This window comes from Acipenser ruthenus, chromosome 9 (assembly GCF_902713425.1).
Source record: "Acipenser ruthenus chromosome 9, fAciRut3.2 maternal haplotype, whole genome shotgun sequence".
In the NCBI taxonomy this organism is placed as follows: Eukaryota; Metazoa; Chordata; class Actinopteri; order Acipenseriformes; family Acipenseridae; genus Acipenser; species Acipenser ruthenus.
In genome coordinates, this window is record NC_081197.1 from 32,515,336 (window position 1) to 32,532,764 (window position 17,429).

At 36.9% G+C, this 17,429-nt stretch overlaps 1 pseudogene; it reads left to right on the forward strand.

The window, feature by feature from the left end:
- The first annotated feature begins 274 nt into the window (after positions 1-274).
- LOC117406218 (growth hormone-regulated TBC protein 1-like) lies at positions 275-16,843 on the forward strand (annotated as a pseudogene).
- The last annotated feature ends 586 nt before the right edge of the window (positions 16,844-17,429 follow it).

A 17,429-nucleotide genomic window follows, 5' to 3' on the forward strand; every position in this document is an offset into this window, starting at 1 on the left:
TCCGGAACGGCACCCTATCGTGCAACCTGATTCCCTGCGCGCGGAAACGTGACCCTTCACTCGCCGTTTTTGACAGACTTTTGTCCGAAACGGCCCCTCATAGATTTCATCGTTGACATCGCGCTGATGTACTCCCGCGTTTTAACAGTAGAACAGTCAGCACTAAAACTACACTGCGCCAATCCTGAGTTAATTGAAATTGTGCAAAGGTAAACTTTAACTTCAAATTAAAACCCGCCCACGGCTGATACCAGTAGTAGTTGTAGGTAAATCGATGTGCTGTGAGTGGCAGCTGGGATTTACCGGCAACTGTGGTTGGGCCACTAAACTCCATCCCGTTTTCCTGATCGACAGCTGGCGGTGTCCACAATCCTCCGACTGGATTGGCTCAGTGCGAGTAGCTGCCTATGTATGTGTGAAACAAGTGAAGGCGAGGAAGAGGATAGGTAGAGAAAGGGGCAATTCCCAAACAACTGTCTACAACTCTGTTCAACGATTGCCTGTTGCACATTTGCAAAGGTGAAAAATATAGGCAGGTTAAAAAAATAAACAGCGTCATATTACACGGGAAGACTGGAAAATAACATTACAAGGTTGGGAGAGAAGAGGCATCGGAGTGCACTGTTTTAATGCTACAAAGTTGTCATGAGCATTTGATTTTGAAAACAGTCGGAACGAACCGTGGATAACAATAATAATTATAATAATACCAAAAGCGGGCTCTGCTGTCCAGTAAGTGCTTGAACTTTGGAGTTTCCACCGTGCCATGGCCTCGTTGGGATGTGCTTGTGTTACATTGTCTCGGTGTCTGATTTAACTTCAACCTTAAAGGTGGCGACACCTGCCACGGTTAACCAACCTGCGAAATATAAAGTTAAAACATGTTTTTGTTTCTTTGGTCGAAATCTGAGGGTTTTTGTTCCTTTCTTTGAAGTCAGGCAGTTTATTTTTAATGGATATACAGAACAGGACACAGCAAACCGAGAACAAGCAAAGCGAGTTTGACAGAAGCACTGCAAAGGAGCGGATAGACAGGTAAACCTGCTTCTATTACATTATTGTATTATTGGTCTTCCTGATTTGAAACTGTAAAATATAGGTATATAATATGGTTATGACATGTTATTGTGCGGTAACCAGTTTAAAATATGTATTTATTTTTATATACTCTTTTTCTTACCTGCTGCACCTCTGGTCAGGTGACGTAGCAGTGTGATGCAGTCACTCCGACTTTCAGATCTGTTTTTTTTTTTTTTAAATGTAAGTTGTACTAATTTGACTGCTTGTGGTATTATTACTACTCTACTTCTACGTGGTCAGTTAACACACACACACCTTACACATTTACAAGGTTGTACAGGTGATTTATGATATAAGGTGTGTTGAAAACAGCGTTCCGAAGAAACCCATTTTTTGTAGTTCTGCTATTAAACAAGGTTACACTTGTTATAGCTAATGATCCATGTTATATCTGAGATGAAATATTGTTTCTTCGGTCACAGTAACCCTGTGCTTTTTGTTTAAATAAGTACTGTACTAGACACAATAAAACGCGGGACCTCTCGCAGTAAAGCATACCGCTGGTACCGCTGTACAAAAGAGCCGGCTCCTTTGCAAGGAGAGTATATCTATATTGTATATTGTCTATCTATCATAAAATACATATATACCCAACCTTACCACAGCTTCCTGCGTAATAATTTTGATTCACACCTTTTTAATGCCAAAAATGAGATGCCATATTTCTCTATACATATTTGACTATATATTTGTTTACCAATTTGGGTATATTGCTTCATTATAATTATAACATGTTAAATATATCCGAAACTAGCATAGATATTTTGCCTCATCATTGAGGAACCGCAGCACTTGCATAGCTGATGCATGCTCAAGGAATTTCCCAGTGCATTATACCCTGTGTGTAAACAGAACTGTTCATGTGATAATGACAGATATGATGTTGCCGATACTAAGTAATAAAAAACATTTATGATTCCGAGCCAATGGGACAGATCACTAGAATGCAATTTGCTTCATTTTTAAGTCAAATAAAACTATTAAACTTATGAGACAATGAACACATGTTTAAGGACTTTGTTTGTTACTGTATATGTGACATGAACCGTTTCAAGAAAATGCTGCAAATTGAATTTTTGTTTTAAAGACCTTCAAAAATCTGGCCTAACACTCTGCATGACTGTAACTATTTTACTAAATCCACAAAATTAATTACTGCTTTAAGAAAAAGTAATCGTAAAACCTTTTAAATGGAAGTGAGACCTCAGAAAGCTGCTTAGTAAATAATCTTGCATCAGTCATGGGTGTGCTTTTTTGATGGAGTTTTAATAGAATTTCAGTTTTTCAAGAATTTCATTTTTTTTTTTTGGCTCAGGATGGTTCCTTTTATTTGGGACTAGAGCTGAGGTGTCCTTACTTTTCAGACCCTGTTTACAGAATTGCACTTTGTTTTAACAGGATTGATCCTTATGGGTTTGAAAGATCAGAAGACTTTGACTCTCATGAAGAATTTATGTCAGTCTATCTTGCCATCCTCACTAGAAGGTCGATCAAGTGGTCCAAACTTTTAAAGGGAAACAATAAAGTGATAAAAAAATATAAAAGGCTTTGTAGTGCAATAAAGCTTATTCGGGGTTGCAAAAAAATATCTGGAATTCAATAGAATTCTATAGAGATTTGCAAAATAGCTATAGAATTCTATAGAGAATTGTTAAATATCTAGAGTTATATGGAGGTTAGCAAAATCTCAATAGAATTCTATATAAAATTGTGAGAGCTCTAAAAAAGACAAAATCTTTATATAATGCTATAGAGTTCTATGGAGGTTGAGGAAATCTCTATAGAATTCTATGGAGCATAACTTATTAGGGGCGCCCACTATTTCTGAACAGGGCCTCGACCGACCTCCTACAAATTAAGAGTAACCATAAAATCTAAAGTGAGCGACTGTCAGAAATTGAAGGTCAGTAATATTTTTAAATGCTGTCAAAGATGTTGCTAAATTGTGTCTGTTTTAAATGCAAGTGTGTGCTAATGCGAGGGGTACATATAGTACATTCCTGTATTACAATACAATGGTGTTCTGATGAGAGGGATAAATATACATATAGTACGTTCTAGAGCAAATCAAAACAAATGTAACTTTCAGTTAACTGTTTATTTTTATGTTAAAAAACAAGCACATATTTTAAATTATAAAACCCCACATTAAACCACAAACATACCATTAATATCTGTAGACAGATCTCTACAATTAGAACGATTGGTATTTTGTTGATGTGTTCTTTTATTGAAACAGAAGTGGTCTTCAATGGCTGAGCCAAGGAAGTGTAGCCACTACAGCAATCTATGGAAACCCCCAATATACAAACATAGTAGTATATTAATGTAGAGCTTTCAATACAATAACAGATTATGTAATAATAACAATAACAGCTTCTAGGTGTCATATGTAAAAAATGGCAGTGCTTATTAACACACACCCTTATACAATTTATAACAAAACATATGGCAGTAGAATTATTTTGATCTCACAATGGCTTTGATTTCATTGCCATCTCATAACCTTTTCATAAGCACAATCATATAGGCACCTGGTTGTTTGAGTGATGTAAACCAGCCACTTTTTATATCCTGTATGAAATTATTATTTTTGATTACTTTCCAAAATGCTTGGGCGTTTTGTTCTGTCACAATATGTATAGTAACTCGACAGTACTTGCACACTTAAGTTGTACCTTCTTTCCTTTGCTGTCTTCCTGAACAAAATCCTTATGGTCACGGGCACATTCTTTTGGGGTTTTTGTGTCTAGGCATTTTTTTAAAAATTTGCCACAATTTGCAATTTTGTTTAAAATCCTCCCTATATAACTGTAATGTAGCTTTAAATCCTGCGAACAGGAGTCCGGAGTCTCCAATAGAAATGTAGGAATGTAGGACGGAGTCTCCAATAGAAATGTAGGACTTCCTGGGAATTGTCCACAGAACCCTGAGCAGTTGTATTGCTTCCACATTATTACTCACACTATTGTTAGGGTTAGGGTTAGGGGTGTTGAATGTGTTTGTACAGATATTGTATTCAATTTCCACAAGCCAAGTTGAAATACTGCAAGGCTCTTGCTTCTAGAAAGCGTAGTGCTTGTGAGTGTCCTGTATAAGTGACGGCTCAATGACTTCAAGTCCACCGGGGGTCTAGATTCACAGGTGTCATTCGTCAAGATGCTGGAACTGTAGCAGAGCATGTTTATTATAAAGAGAAAAGCTTGCAGAGAGTAATTTTATACTAAGAAAGGTAGGTCAAGGCAGCCTATTTCCAGCTGACACTGAAATATTAGCGATTGCAATTTCATTCAAATCTAGGGTAGTAGGAAGCACTTTGTATAACAGGCTTTTCTACAAGTCTGCTGAGTGTGCATTTATTTGCATATATTATTTACGATATACATTGGTGTCAATTAAGCAATACAGCATAATTCTGATATTACATGTGATACATTCAAGCTATGTATTCTAGTAAAGTTGGTTATAGTAATAAAATTGTTTCTCCTTTTAAACAGGATTTCAAAAGCTGATATGCATGAAAATAGAGACAGAATAAATACAATGATAGTGCTAAAATACACAAGATATGGTTGTTCTTATTTACCAATTTATTTGTAAACTGGAAGGTGTATTTGGGCAAGCCGGGTTAAACCTTTAAAACAAATATGAAAATTAGAAAAATAAAATAAACAAATTGTAAAATATAAATACCGGTATGTTGAACCTAGCTTTACAACTGTTTCAAGTTCCAGCTTGAATGAGTTTATTAAATGGAACTAACAACATGTGTTTTTATAAATAAATGGAACACTTAAAATACATCTTTTCCAGTATATTCAATATAGTGAACAACTTTGTTATAAGAGACTTTGTGTGATAAAATGGTAACTTACACAATGTATTGAAAACTGCCTAATACGCAATGTATGTGTTCGAGGTATTGCAGTAAGTGTTAATTAGTGAGATGACTTGGTAGAAACGGTTTCTGTTCAGATGTGTAACGCCTATGAGGAACTGTAAAGCATCACGTCCAGAGCTCGTCGTCTCCAAAACACTGACTTTCAGTTTTTCAATTCCAGTTGCTAAATGAACCAGAGTGTCTTATGAACATTATGAGAAAACACTACCAGTTGTGTGTCCAGTCAGGTTTTTGTATTTTAATGAGCAAGTGCGGTTGTAAGATTTGGAAATGCACGATTGTGGAACCTTTCTTAAAACATCCCAGCAGCCCTTTCAGGTTCAGATTTGTTACAGCCCTGGGTGAAGTCTGTTTTACTTGAACATTGAATAAAACTGACTTGCAATAGGGAGATTTATTTGTCCAACCCCAGTGTAAACCCCATGTTAAATAACCTGTCTATAAAGACTACGTGTAGTTCTTTTGACCCATCGTTGAGCTGATTTGGCTGTATTGAAAGCACGTTGCAGTTGGGTTAGTGACTGTGTGCTCTCTTGTGCAGTGAAGAGGTATGTAAGGAAAGGCATTCCAAACGTGCACCGCTCTCTCATCTGGATGGCAGCGAGCGGGGCACAGGCTCAGCTGGAGCAGAACCCGGGGTACTATCGCAAGCTGCTGGAGGGAGAACGGGACCCAAGACTCGAGGACACAATCAAGACAGGTAAAGCCTTCCGACTAATCACAAAGGGAATGGATTGATGTTGCTTTCTATTTACCTTTTTTTCCTACCACACCTGTTTTTATTATTTTCATTTGGACACCACTATTTAGCAGTGAAAAAAAAAAACACAACGCAGAATCAATATGGGTCAGAATAATGGACAAAAATTCAATGGGCATTATAATAGGGGCATGCTGTAGATGCCGAGCAAAATAATCTGTTATACAATTAAATTAGAAATGTGTGTAGCAAAGGAGAAGCCACACTAATGGGGGATTTCAACTTCCATTCAGCATGGTTTTAGGAAAGGGAGATCGTGACCAACTAACCTGCTTGATTTTTTTGAGGATGTAACATTGACAATGGATAATTGCAAAGCATATGACATGGTTTATTTAAATTTACAGAAAGCTTTTGACAAAGTTCTGCATAAAAGATTAATTTTAAAACTGAACGCAATAGGGATTCAAGGAAATGCATACACATGGATTAGAGAGTGGTTAACATGTAGAAAACAGAAAGTACTAATTAGAGGAGAAACCTCAAAATGGAGCGAGGTAACCAGTGGTGTACCACAGGGATCAGTATTAGGCCCTCTGCTATTCCTAATCTACATTAATGACTTAGATTCTGGTATAGTCAGCAAACTTGTTAAATTTGCAGATGACGTAAAGGTCATTCAAAATTATCTAGACAGCATTCAGAACTGGGCAGACACATGGAAAATGACATTTAATAGAGAAAAGTGTAAGGTACTGCACGCAAGCAATACAAATGTGCATTATAAATACCATATGGGAGGTACTGAAATTGAAAAAGGAATCTATGAAAAAGACCTAGGAGTTTATATTGACTATCAATGTCTTCATCTAGACAATGTGGAGAAGCTATAAAAAAGGCCAACAAAATGCTCGGATATATAGTGAAAAGTGTTGAATTTAAATCAAGGGAAGTAATGTTAAAACTTTACAATGCATTAGTAAGACCTCATCTAGAATATTGTGTTCCGTTCTGGTCACCTTGCTACAAAAAGGATATTGCTGCTCTAGAAAGAGTGCAAAGAAGAGCGATCAGAATTATTCTGAGTTTAAAAGGCATATCATATGCAGACAGGCTAAAATAATTGAATCTATTCAGTCTTGAACAAAGAAGACTATGCAGCGATCTGATTCAAGCATTCAAAATTCTAAAAGATATTGACAATGTAGACCCAAGGGACTTTTTCGACCTGAAAAAAAGAAACAAGGACCAAGGATCACAAATGGAGATTAGATAAAGGGGCATTCAGAACAGAAAATAGAAGGCACTTTTTTACACAGAGAATTGTGGGAGTCCGGAACCATCTCCTCAGTAATGTTGTTGAAGCTGACACCCTGGGATCCTTCAAGAAGCTACTTGATGAGATTCTGGGATCAATACACTACTAAAAACCAAACGAGCAAGATGGGCCGAATGGCCTCCTCTTGTTTATAAACTTCCTTATGTTTTTATATTCTTAAAAGCTATAACCAAGGCTTTACTGCTGTTTCCTGGTACCAAATCACTTCCTGTGATGTCCTGTCACATGGTCTGATTAGAGCTAGATCATTGGATACAATCCGATGCTACAGCAGAGGAAGCGATTTGATGCCAAGAGGCTTCATTGCAGCAACGTTTAATAAATTGCATGTTGCATTGGAAGCATCAGCATGGCCTGAATGAAAACATAATAAACCAGCAACCAGGTGCTTTTTCATTTAGATAGAAACCAAGAACGGGACTTGCAGCTGCAAAGCTCTGCTCAGACCTCCTGGAAATAATCTGATCAGAATGTGTTTGACTGCATGCCCCAGTTTACCCAATCTTACTGATCTTTTGTTCCACTGCAAAGTTCAGTACATAGTTATTAATATTTCAAAACTATAAATGAACAAGGCCAGGGCTATTTTTAGAGAGATTCTATCTACATATAGTGGATTTCTTAATAATTTTGGAACTGTCTCATTCCACATAGTCGGGGAAAAAAAGTGTACAAATGTCTGTCAGATTTTGTGTCTGCTGACAATATCAATTATTTAGATATGCATAGCATGCCTTGTGAACAACTAGATGTGCATTGGCTTGGTTTTGTAATGTTCAGAGATTTTTGGCAGAGGAACATTACACATTTAGCTTAAGAAAATCAAGAAAAAACTACATTGTTTGTTTCTGAAGAATTAGGGGGGTTAAAAAAATCTTAAAAAAAAAAAAAACTTTTTGAGAGCGTTGTTTGTTCGAGGGCGGCGTCTGTTGGCTGTCCTCGGTGGCTCGCATATAATGTTGTCGGATCCCACTTTTTATTTTGATAATGGTCTTTATTACTGTTTTGTTTGTATCATTTTCTTAACTAACTGAATCAAACAATCCAAACCTTTTTAATTGTGCGCATATACCGTGGCAGTCCTTTATTTTGAACAAGCTTGGCTAATCTTGTAATGCTTTGTCATTTGTTTATGTTGCTTTATTTTTTTTCAGACATGCACAGAACATTTCCTGACAATGTACACTTTCGGAAAAATGCTGAACCCTGTTTGCAGCACACCCTGTTCAATGTGCTGCTAGCGTATGGGCATCATAATACAAATGTGGGATATTGCCAGGTAAGTGTGAAGCAGCATTACCAAGTACTACATAATTATCATTTAATAAAAAGTAGTTTATTTTATTTGAACTGTTCAGTCTTGTAGAGGCAGGTGCTTTGGAAGGAACTCTAGTGGGTTGCCTGTATATTGTTATTATTTGTTCAATCTTTTGTTTGATTTTTGTTCAATAAAAGTCCTCAATAGCATCGCTATTTCAACGGTTTCCTGATGTCCTTCCTTTTTGCTTGATTGCTTTCACCTAACCATTACATTAACAAGTCACAGTATTTGTGCCTGTGCGCAGTAAGTTTAATGAGGATTTTATTTAATACTAGGGTGTTGGTGTAATTGTAGCAGAATCTTATCTATGGAATTTGAAACTAGGTCATGGAGATGCTGGGGAAACTGGGCCCTTCAGAGACAAATCATTCTTTGTTTGCTGATCATACAGCCATTCATGGTATCTGTTTAGTCCTAATATTGTTGTGTTCAAAACTGATGCCATTAAACACCAGCTGTTTGTACACACTACTGAAATTTACACAGGTATTTTATTATTTTACTGAAGTAACCTATTTATTGAAGATGGGGTCTAGTCGTTTTTAATATAGCACATTTTAAAAAAAAACGTTGTTTCTTGTACTTATGTATGGTATATCAAGGGTACATGTAGGAACATTGGTTTTAAGACCCTAGCTTTTACACTTATTTAATAATAATAATAATAATAATAATAATAATAATAATAATTATTATTATTAAGTACCAGGAACTGTGCTTCACATGAACTCTTTTGCAATGCAAATGAATGGGATTTCCATTCCAAAAAGATAATGTTGTTGTGTTTTTCCAAGGAAATGTTGTTTTGTGTTCTTTAACAAACCAAACTATTACTTTTTAAATTGTAAAATGTATTCTACTGTTTCCATTAACAATCAGTTGATATGACCAGCTGTGCTGAAGTAGTATTACAAACTGCTGAAGGAAGTCAGGTTGGAAATACAAGACCATCTCTGCTTGTTAATAATTCATGTGAAATGCACTGGACAGATCCATCACTGTGCTGTGCCCGTGGAGATAACCATAGCCATGAACAGAGAGCACCCCAAGAGTCCCAAGGAGTTCAGCTCTCCTGTAAATCCACAGGGCAGCCTCGTGCTTCCGCTGCACCAGGCTGCGAACTTACTCTGAACTTGGCCTCATGTGGTTGTAAACTCTGCTTTTGAAGTATTTTTTAAAGATCCCTTAAAAGGCCATATTGAAAACCCAGGCTGTGTAGTAAGTGTTTCCTATAAAATGTTATCCGCAAACAACAAAAAGGCCATTTGTACTTCCATTTTACAACCACTACATTTTGCTTCTTGTTTACGTATCAGAGGTGTCTTTCTCTGTACACTGTACCCCCGGGGAGGTACTTTGAGTAAATGCCCTGGAGAATTTCCCCAGTTAGTGTAAGCAGCACTCTTATAAAAGCTTCTTGCATTAGACCATGGAAGACGTGTAGTAAAGCATGGAAGACGTGTAGTAAAGCATGGAAGACGTGTAGTAAAGCATGCAAATACCAACAAGATTACCAGGGGTTTCTTCTCGGGTGCAGTTATCTTCAAAGTCATTACATTGTGTTTACACAGTTACATGGTCCACTAAACTTGCAAGGTGAGAAACCCATCGGTTTGGATAGGAATCGTTTTGTTAGGTTACTTAATGATTTGCTGTTTAACTGAGAAATTTACCCTCAAATAGTGCTGATTATTGAAATCCCTTGACGGCGCTGGACTGCTCAGAAGTATTTGTTCAGACTAAATTGTTTCCTGTTTGTGGAACAAACTGTCTTGAGAATAGCAAAGGTCCTTAAAGTGTTTTTTTTTCTATATTGGTCGTTCACTTCGTACAGCTTGCATGTCAGTGTAATATAGCACACCTTATTGAGACTATTTTGTAAAAGTCTAAATTGCCTGCAGTAAACTGAATAGTAACATTTACACTTTTTATCTAGCAAAAAACAAAACATTACCTAATAATCGGGGATTGAACAGTAAGTCATATTCATTTGTAAGCAGTACAAAATACACACTGCTAGTTATAAACAAGTAAGGTGGTACAAAAATGAGGACACTTAAGGGAAAGTATATGCACAAGTGCTTCTGTGGTAGTACAGAGCATTAGGAAAAGCACATGGCTGATTTGAATACAGCTCTGTGTTAAGCAGCTACAATAGCAGCTGCTGCCTTTATTGTCATCAACACTTCCCCGCTGCAGCTTGATGCTGAGCATCTGTCATTCTGGGAATGAACTTTATACACCCCAGGAGGGCTGCATGTATGAGTTTGCAAGTCTGTTGCCTATGCCACACCTACTGCTACTATCTCATAAACTATTTAAACTCACAACTTCAAGTTTCCACTGTTGCTACAACACCCAAGATGGAGTCCATATTGTGACTTCCTGTTGATGATAAAGACGTAGCGCTTTGAGATATTTCCTTCATAATGTCTTTATGGCTGATATTCTGATGTATGCTCATTAATCTTCCATTACAGGTGGTGTCCAGTAGATATTAATAATTAATCTGCCACATTATTTCAACCTGTGGTCAGACAGATCTTTTTCACTTTTCCATTTAACTTTTAATCTGATATGACCGTCCCCCCTGATTATTCCCATTTTCTAGTTTTGCAATAAAACTGCTTTAGAGTTACAGAAAATAAGGTTGCTTTTTTAAAATCTGTGTGTGTGTTTCTGTTTGTGCAGTCGTATTTAACATGGGCTATGAATTGTCATTTGAAACACCAACTCTTAATTCAATTTTGCTTGAGAAATGATACAGACCTGGATTTTTTAAACAGTTATTAATTGTAAAAAAAACAAAAAAAATCCATGTTTTTTTGCATGAGACTTTCTCTTCTCTGAGAAACCAGGATGGCGCTGCCTTTTATTTTGATTTATAACCAACACTGCAGGACTGTCTTTGAATACAATTCTGGCCTATAACCATTGGGTCTTAATACCACCACTCTCTACAGGAATGGAAAAATACTCCAATTGCATAGCAGATGGATTCATTCTTGGTTTTATTGTGGGCTTAATAAGACACTGTGTCTAATCAACCGTGTAGTAAAACCTGGAATGGGTGAAACTACAGTGCAATAGGAGTCTTATTTTCACACCTGCTCTAGTTAATATAAGGGCCTTGCTGTATGTGAAAATCAGGCAGTGTGTGTGAGTCTCACGTGTATTTCTGTCTGTAAGAATATGAAAAATGCACCAAAAAGTTAAAAGAAGATTTTAATATGACGGTATTCAGATCCACTGCCTGTAGGTTGATAGACTCTCCCTTGTGTTTCAGCAATAAAGTACTGTAGATCAACACAACTATATGTAGGCTGTAGCCTGCAAGTTAGTATTCCTGGGTCTTCAGAATGGTGTGCCTCCACCATTCTGCCCTTGGCACAGTGATGCTGTCTTGTGTTCTTATGTTAAGGAGATTAGTAGGGCATTTGAAATTGGGTAGAATATGGGGATAAAACTGACCAAAAAATGGATATAGAAAATAAATGCTGTCTTCTGTAATAAACTTCAAGAAAATATGCAATCCACCTGTAAACATTGTAAGGGCTTTGTGAAAAAAAGATGTAGTACAGTATTGTACAGTATTTCTGTAGCACTTGCTTATGATCAGCTGAGAACTGAAATATCTTCATGTGAACCCCACGGCCCAATTTTATTTTTAATCTTGATCTCTCTGGAGATTGCGTTTTGGAAGCCAATAGGTTGTATATGTAGCATTTAATGGGATGGGTCTCAGAATGCAGTTCCAGGAGCCCTTTGTTCTTCGTCAGAGCTCTGAGAGGGCCATCTTCCTTCAGGCTCGTACTAATTTAAGGCTTTTCTTTCACATTTCAGGGCATGAATTTTATCGTGTGATATCTGATCCACATCAAAAAAGATGAAGAGAAGTCTTTCTGGTTGTTAGATGCTCTGCTGGGGAGAATATTACCTGGTAGGTTTACTGTAATTAGTCAGTCTCCCACTGTGTAACTTCAGAACAGTTCACTAAACTGCACACATATCATGTCTTGTCTTTTAAAAATATCTCGTCTCACAGTTACTTAAATTCTTTTTAATTTTTTTTTTTGTGTGTGTGTATATATATACAGTGCCTTGCAAAAGTATTCAGACACATGACCAATTCTCTCATATTACTGAATTACAAATGGTACTTTGAAATTTCGTTCTGTTTGATATTTTATTTTAAAACACTGAAACTCAAAATCAATTATTGTAAGGTGACATTGGTTTTATGTTGGGAAATATTTTTAAGAAAAATAAAAAACTGAAATATCTTGCTTGCATTCAACCCCTGTGCTGTGGAAGCTCCCAGTTTACACCGATGAAAGAAATTGCCCTAACGAGGACACAATTATCTTACCATTGGCCTCCACCTGTGAACCATTAAAGTTGCTGTCACATTTTCTGGATAAAAACCCCACTGTTGAAGGATCATTGGTCAGGCTGTGAATCTGAAGGAAAATGAAGACCAAAGAGCATTCTACAGAAGTTAGAGATAAAGTAATACAAATGCATAGATTAGGGAAAGGGTACAAAATAATATCCAAGTGTTTGGATATCCCAGTGAGCACAGTTAGATCAATAACCAGGAAGTGGAAGCTGCATCACACCACCCAGGCACTGCCAAGAAAAGGCCGTCCCTCAAAACACAGCGCTCAAACAAGGAGGAGACTTGTGAGAAAAGCCACAGAGGCCAACAATCACTTTGAAGGAGCCACAGAGTTCAGTGGCTGGGAGTGGAGTAATGGTGCACCAGTCAACCATATCAAGAGCTCTGCATAACACTGGCCTGTATGGGAGGATGGCAAGAAAGAAGCCGTTACTCAAAAAGTACCATCTGAAAGCACATCTGGAGTTTGCCAGAAAGCATGAGAGTGACCCAGCTGTGATGTGGGAAAAGGTTTTGTGGCCAAAACTCAAAGCACTATGTGTGGCGCAAACCTAACACTGCCCATGCCTCAAGACACACCATCCCTACAGTGAAGTATGGTGGTGGCAGCATCATGTGCTGTGGGGATGCTTCTCATCAGCAGGGACTGGGCATCTTGTTAAAATTGAAGGAAGAATGGATGGAGCAAAATACAGGGAAATACTGCAAGAGAACCTGCTTCAGTCCGCTAAAAAACTGAAGCTTGGTAGGAAATTCACCTTTCAGCAGGACAATGATCCCAAGCACAAGGCCAAAGCAACATTGGAGTGGCTCAAGAACAAAAAGGTGAATGTCCTACAGTGGCCCAGTCAAAGTCCTGATCTCAATGCCATTGAGAATCTGTGGCACTATTTGAAAATTGCGGTCCACAAGCGTCATCCAACCAACCTGAACAACCTGGAGCAAATCTGCCAAGAAGAATGGGCCAAAATCACTCCGACACTGTGACTAGATTAACGTGAGTTAAATAATCTCCCAAAAAAAAAAGTATGTGGTAATTGCAGAAGTTAACTGCAATTAATTGACAGCCCTGATATATATATATATATATATATATATATATATATATATATATATATATATATATATATATATATATATATATATATATATATATAAATGGCAAATGAAATACACAGTAATATTAAGGTGGACCTTCGATGGACAAGGAAAGAAATAGAATTTTTAGATACCATAGTAAAACTTGAAGAAGGTTCAATTGAGACTGACCTCTTCTGTAAACCTACTGACATGCACCAGTATTTACACAGGTCCTCTGCACATCCGATACACACTAAAAGGGCAATCCCAAAGGGTCTAGGAATAAGAATACGAAGAATATGATCAAAAGAAAGTGACTATGTAAAACAAAGAAATGTATTAAAAACAAATCTTAAAAAAAGAGGATACAAAGAAAGAATTATAGAGATGGAGTTAAGAAAAGTGGATAAACTAAAAAGAGATGATCTACTAGATTATAGAAATAGAGATAAAAAGTAGTTCCAGTCTCTCCAACTTATTTGATTTCAACACATTTTTCACAGGCTATTCCATAAACAACATTGCTATTTTTACAGTAGGTATTAGTTTTTAGTGGATATGTGGTGTTCTTATGTTTAATTATATTTTTACTTTTGTCTATGTATTTACACACTTTACACCTACTAGTGCACATGTTCGTAGAACCTATTTTGTCAATTATTCTTTTATGTTTACTGTGAACTAAAATATCACCTAAATTAGCTTCTCTTTTGAATGCTACAACTGGGGCCTTAAGAAATACTTGTTTTAATTTTTCTGAATTATGTAGAATCCGCAAGTGTTTCCAAACTATCTTAGAAATATTGGTCAAAAGTTTAGAGTAAGTCATTACTAATGGGACTCTTTTGACCTTTTTATGTCTATTTCTATAATCTAGTAGATCATCTCTTTTTAGTTTATCCACTTTTCTTAACTCCATCTCTATAATTCTTTCTTTGTATCCTCTTTTTTTAAGATTTGTTTTTAATACATTTCTTTGTTTTACATAGTCACTTTCTTTAGAGCATATTCTTCGTATTCTTATTCCTAGACCCTTTGGGATTGCTCTTTTAGTGTGTATCGGATGTGCAGAGGACATGTGTAAATACTGGTGCATGTCAGTAGGTTTACAGAAGAGGTCAGTCTCAATTGAACCTTCAAGTTTTACTATGGTATCTAAAAATTCTATTTCTTTCCTTGTCCATCGAAGGTCCACCTTAATATTACTGTGTATTTCATTTGCCATTTATATATATATCAGGGCTGTCAATTAATTGCAGTTAACTTCTGCAATTACCACATACTTTTTTTTGGGGAGATTATTTAACTCGCATTAATCTAGTCCCTCTTAGCGTTCTGTAATTCATTTCCTGCACCACCATTTTAGTGCATGCCAGGATTGAATGAGTGCAGTCATTGTTTTGAATATAACAAAATGAACCCTTTTAAAAGTTATGCCTTTTAGGTCCCCGAGTGGCTCATCCAGTTAAAGCGCTGTCGCTGGGAGTGCAGGATGAGTCACACAGCTTGGATGGCACCAGTTCGCATCCGGGAAGTGCAAAGAGGCTGAACTTTGCTGGGGACTCCGAAGGGGGCGTCACATTGGCTCTGATGCTCCCGGAGTGTGGGATGGGTAACCGGCAGGAATTCCTTTTCATCATGCAACAGCGAACCCTACTGGCCAGACACTGAGCACATTCGGAGTGGATAAAAAGCAGGGCTGATCTCTCTTCTCTGGGATTGGTAGGCAGCCCACCAGTGCTCTGGATTGCTCGCTGTAAAAGCATTTCTGGCTTTAGGCTTGTGAGATCGAAGGACGTTCACACACCCTCAGAATGTCCTGTGCTGTGTGAGGACTCGCTGCGGTGAGGAGAAAAAAAACATAATTGGACATTCCAAATTGGTGGGGAAAAATAAATAAAAATAATAATTGGTCACTCTCAATTTAAATTGGTCAACCAATGCTTTAAGAACATTCAAACGTGTTACTTTATTGTTTTCCTAGAAAGAAAAAGGTTACACTTCATTTTTTATTTTCCATATCTTCATGGAATGGAAATAAGACTTCTATTGCAAAGCAGTTTCACCCATTCTAGGTTTTAATACAAGCTTGATTAGCCACAGGGTATAGGTAGCAAGCTCAGATGTGTCTTATTAAATTCACAGCCGAACCAGGAATGGATCATTCTGCTCTGCAATGAGTCATATTTCCAGCCCCCTGTATCTGTGAAACTGGCAACAAAGTGTTCCAGCTTTGGCTTCAGACGTGTAATTTGAATTTGAACAATTTCTACAGTCCAGTCCAATTTTTCAGTCCAGACGGGCTAGTGGCGTATGTTAACATATGCCGTTAGAACCTCACAGGACTCTTCGGTCCCAGTCGGAAGTATTGTATAAATACATGTAAAAAATATTGTTTTTGTCCTGTGAGTTTTATATAGTTCCTTTTTGAATTATATAACTTAATTTTGACAATTCAGGACTGCCTGTCTGAATTATTAGTTTTCTGCCTTTTAATAAAGGCAGTTAAGTAAAGCAATAGCTCACTAGTGACACCTTCTGGTATACTTCAAGATGACATCTGCATGACTAGTCACATCAGAGGAAACTAGAAAGTCACCCCGATATAAAATAAAGAAATAGCAATACAGCTGTAAAATAGAACAAAAAATAAGTATACATTTTACGGTGTTTTTCTTCATCAATATCCGTGCTTAATAAATAAACCCTTTTTATTTTCAGAAAATCTTCACAGTACCTGGTAGACTGTCCATGGCGACCATTACCAGACTTCAGGAGGCATGCCAGGCAAATGTAATTGCTCATGGACTCTGAGTGTTTCTAGTTTAGGAAACTAGACTTCTGCAGCAATATTCTTACATTCCTAGGTAATGATTTGCACGATGTGAAGATTCACCAGCTTCCATGACTGTTGAACCAACCTGTTTACGGCCTTTTGTTGTACACGAGTAATAAAGCAAGTTTTACCACGCGACTAAATTTAATGTGTGACTGTGAACAAATTTATACTGATCTGAATTAGTCTTGAGCCACAGATGAATATTTCTATGAAGAGTAAACAATCTTTAATACAATTAGCTTTTTCTTGCGATAATAGAATGTATCTATGGTTTTTTGAAGGCGTTGCAATGTGGTATAAAATTAAATTGCCAGTTGCACCAAAACCTCTCTAACTGGATTTCATTTTTCCTAAATCTGACCTAAGAGTATTTTCTTACTTTCAGCCGTGTGTTGTTTTTTTTTTTAAAGTGTACAGGACACCAATGGTTAAATCAGCAAATGCAGAAGCTTTAGCAAATGCTTTACCATGGCTTGCTACCAACCAGTCTTCCTACCAAGGTTCATAGAAAACCTCTTGGTTCTTTTAGGTTTCCTAGTCTGACAATCTTTTTAATTATTAGTTTTTGCAAGCATAGGAAACATTTATTTGACCATTGATTTTGGAACATTATTTAAGGCGCCCACGCATACATGTCAGAGTTATAACCTATATTTAGAGTAATGCTACAACTATTCAACTAATGTATGTTATTTTTTATAATCATATTTGCCATATTTAAAAGAACCATACATCTTCATATTTTAATGGACTAATAGTTATTAGAAAAT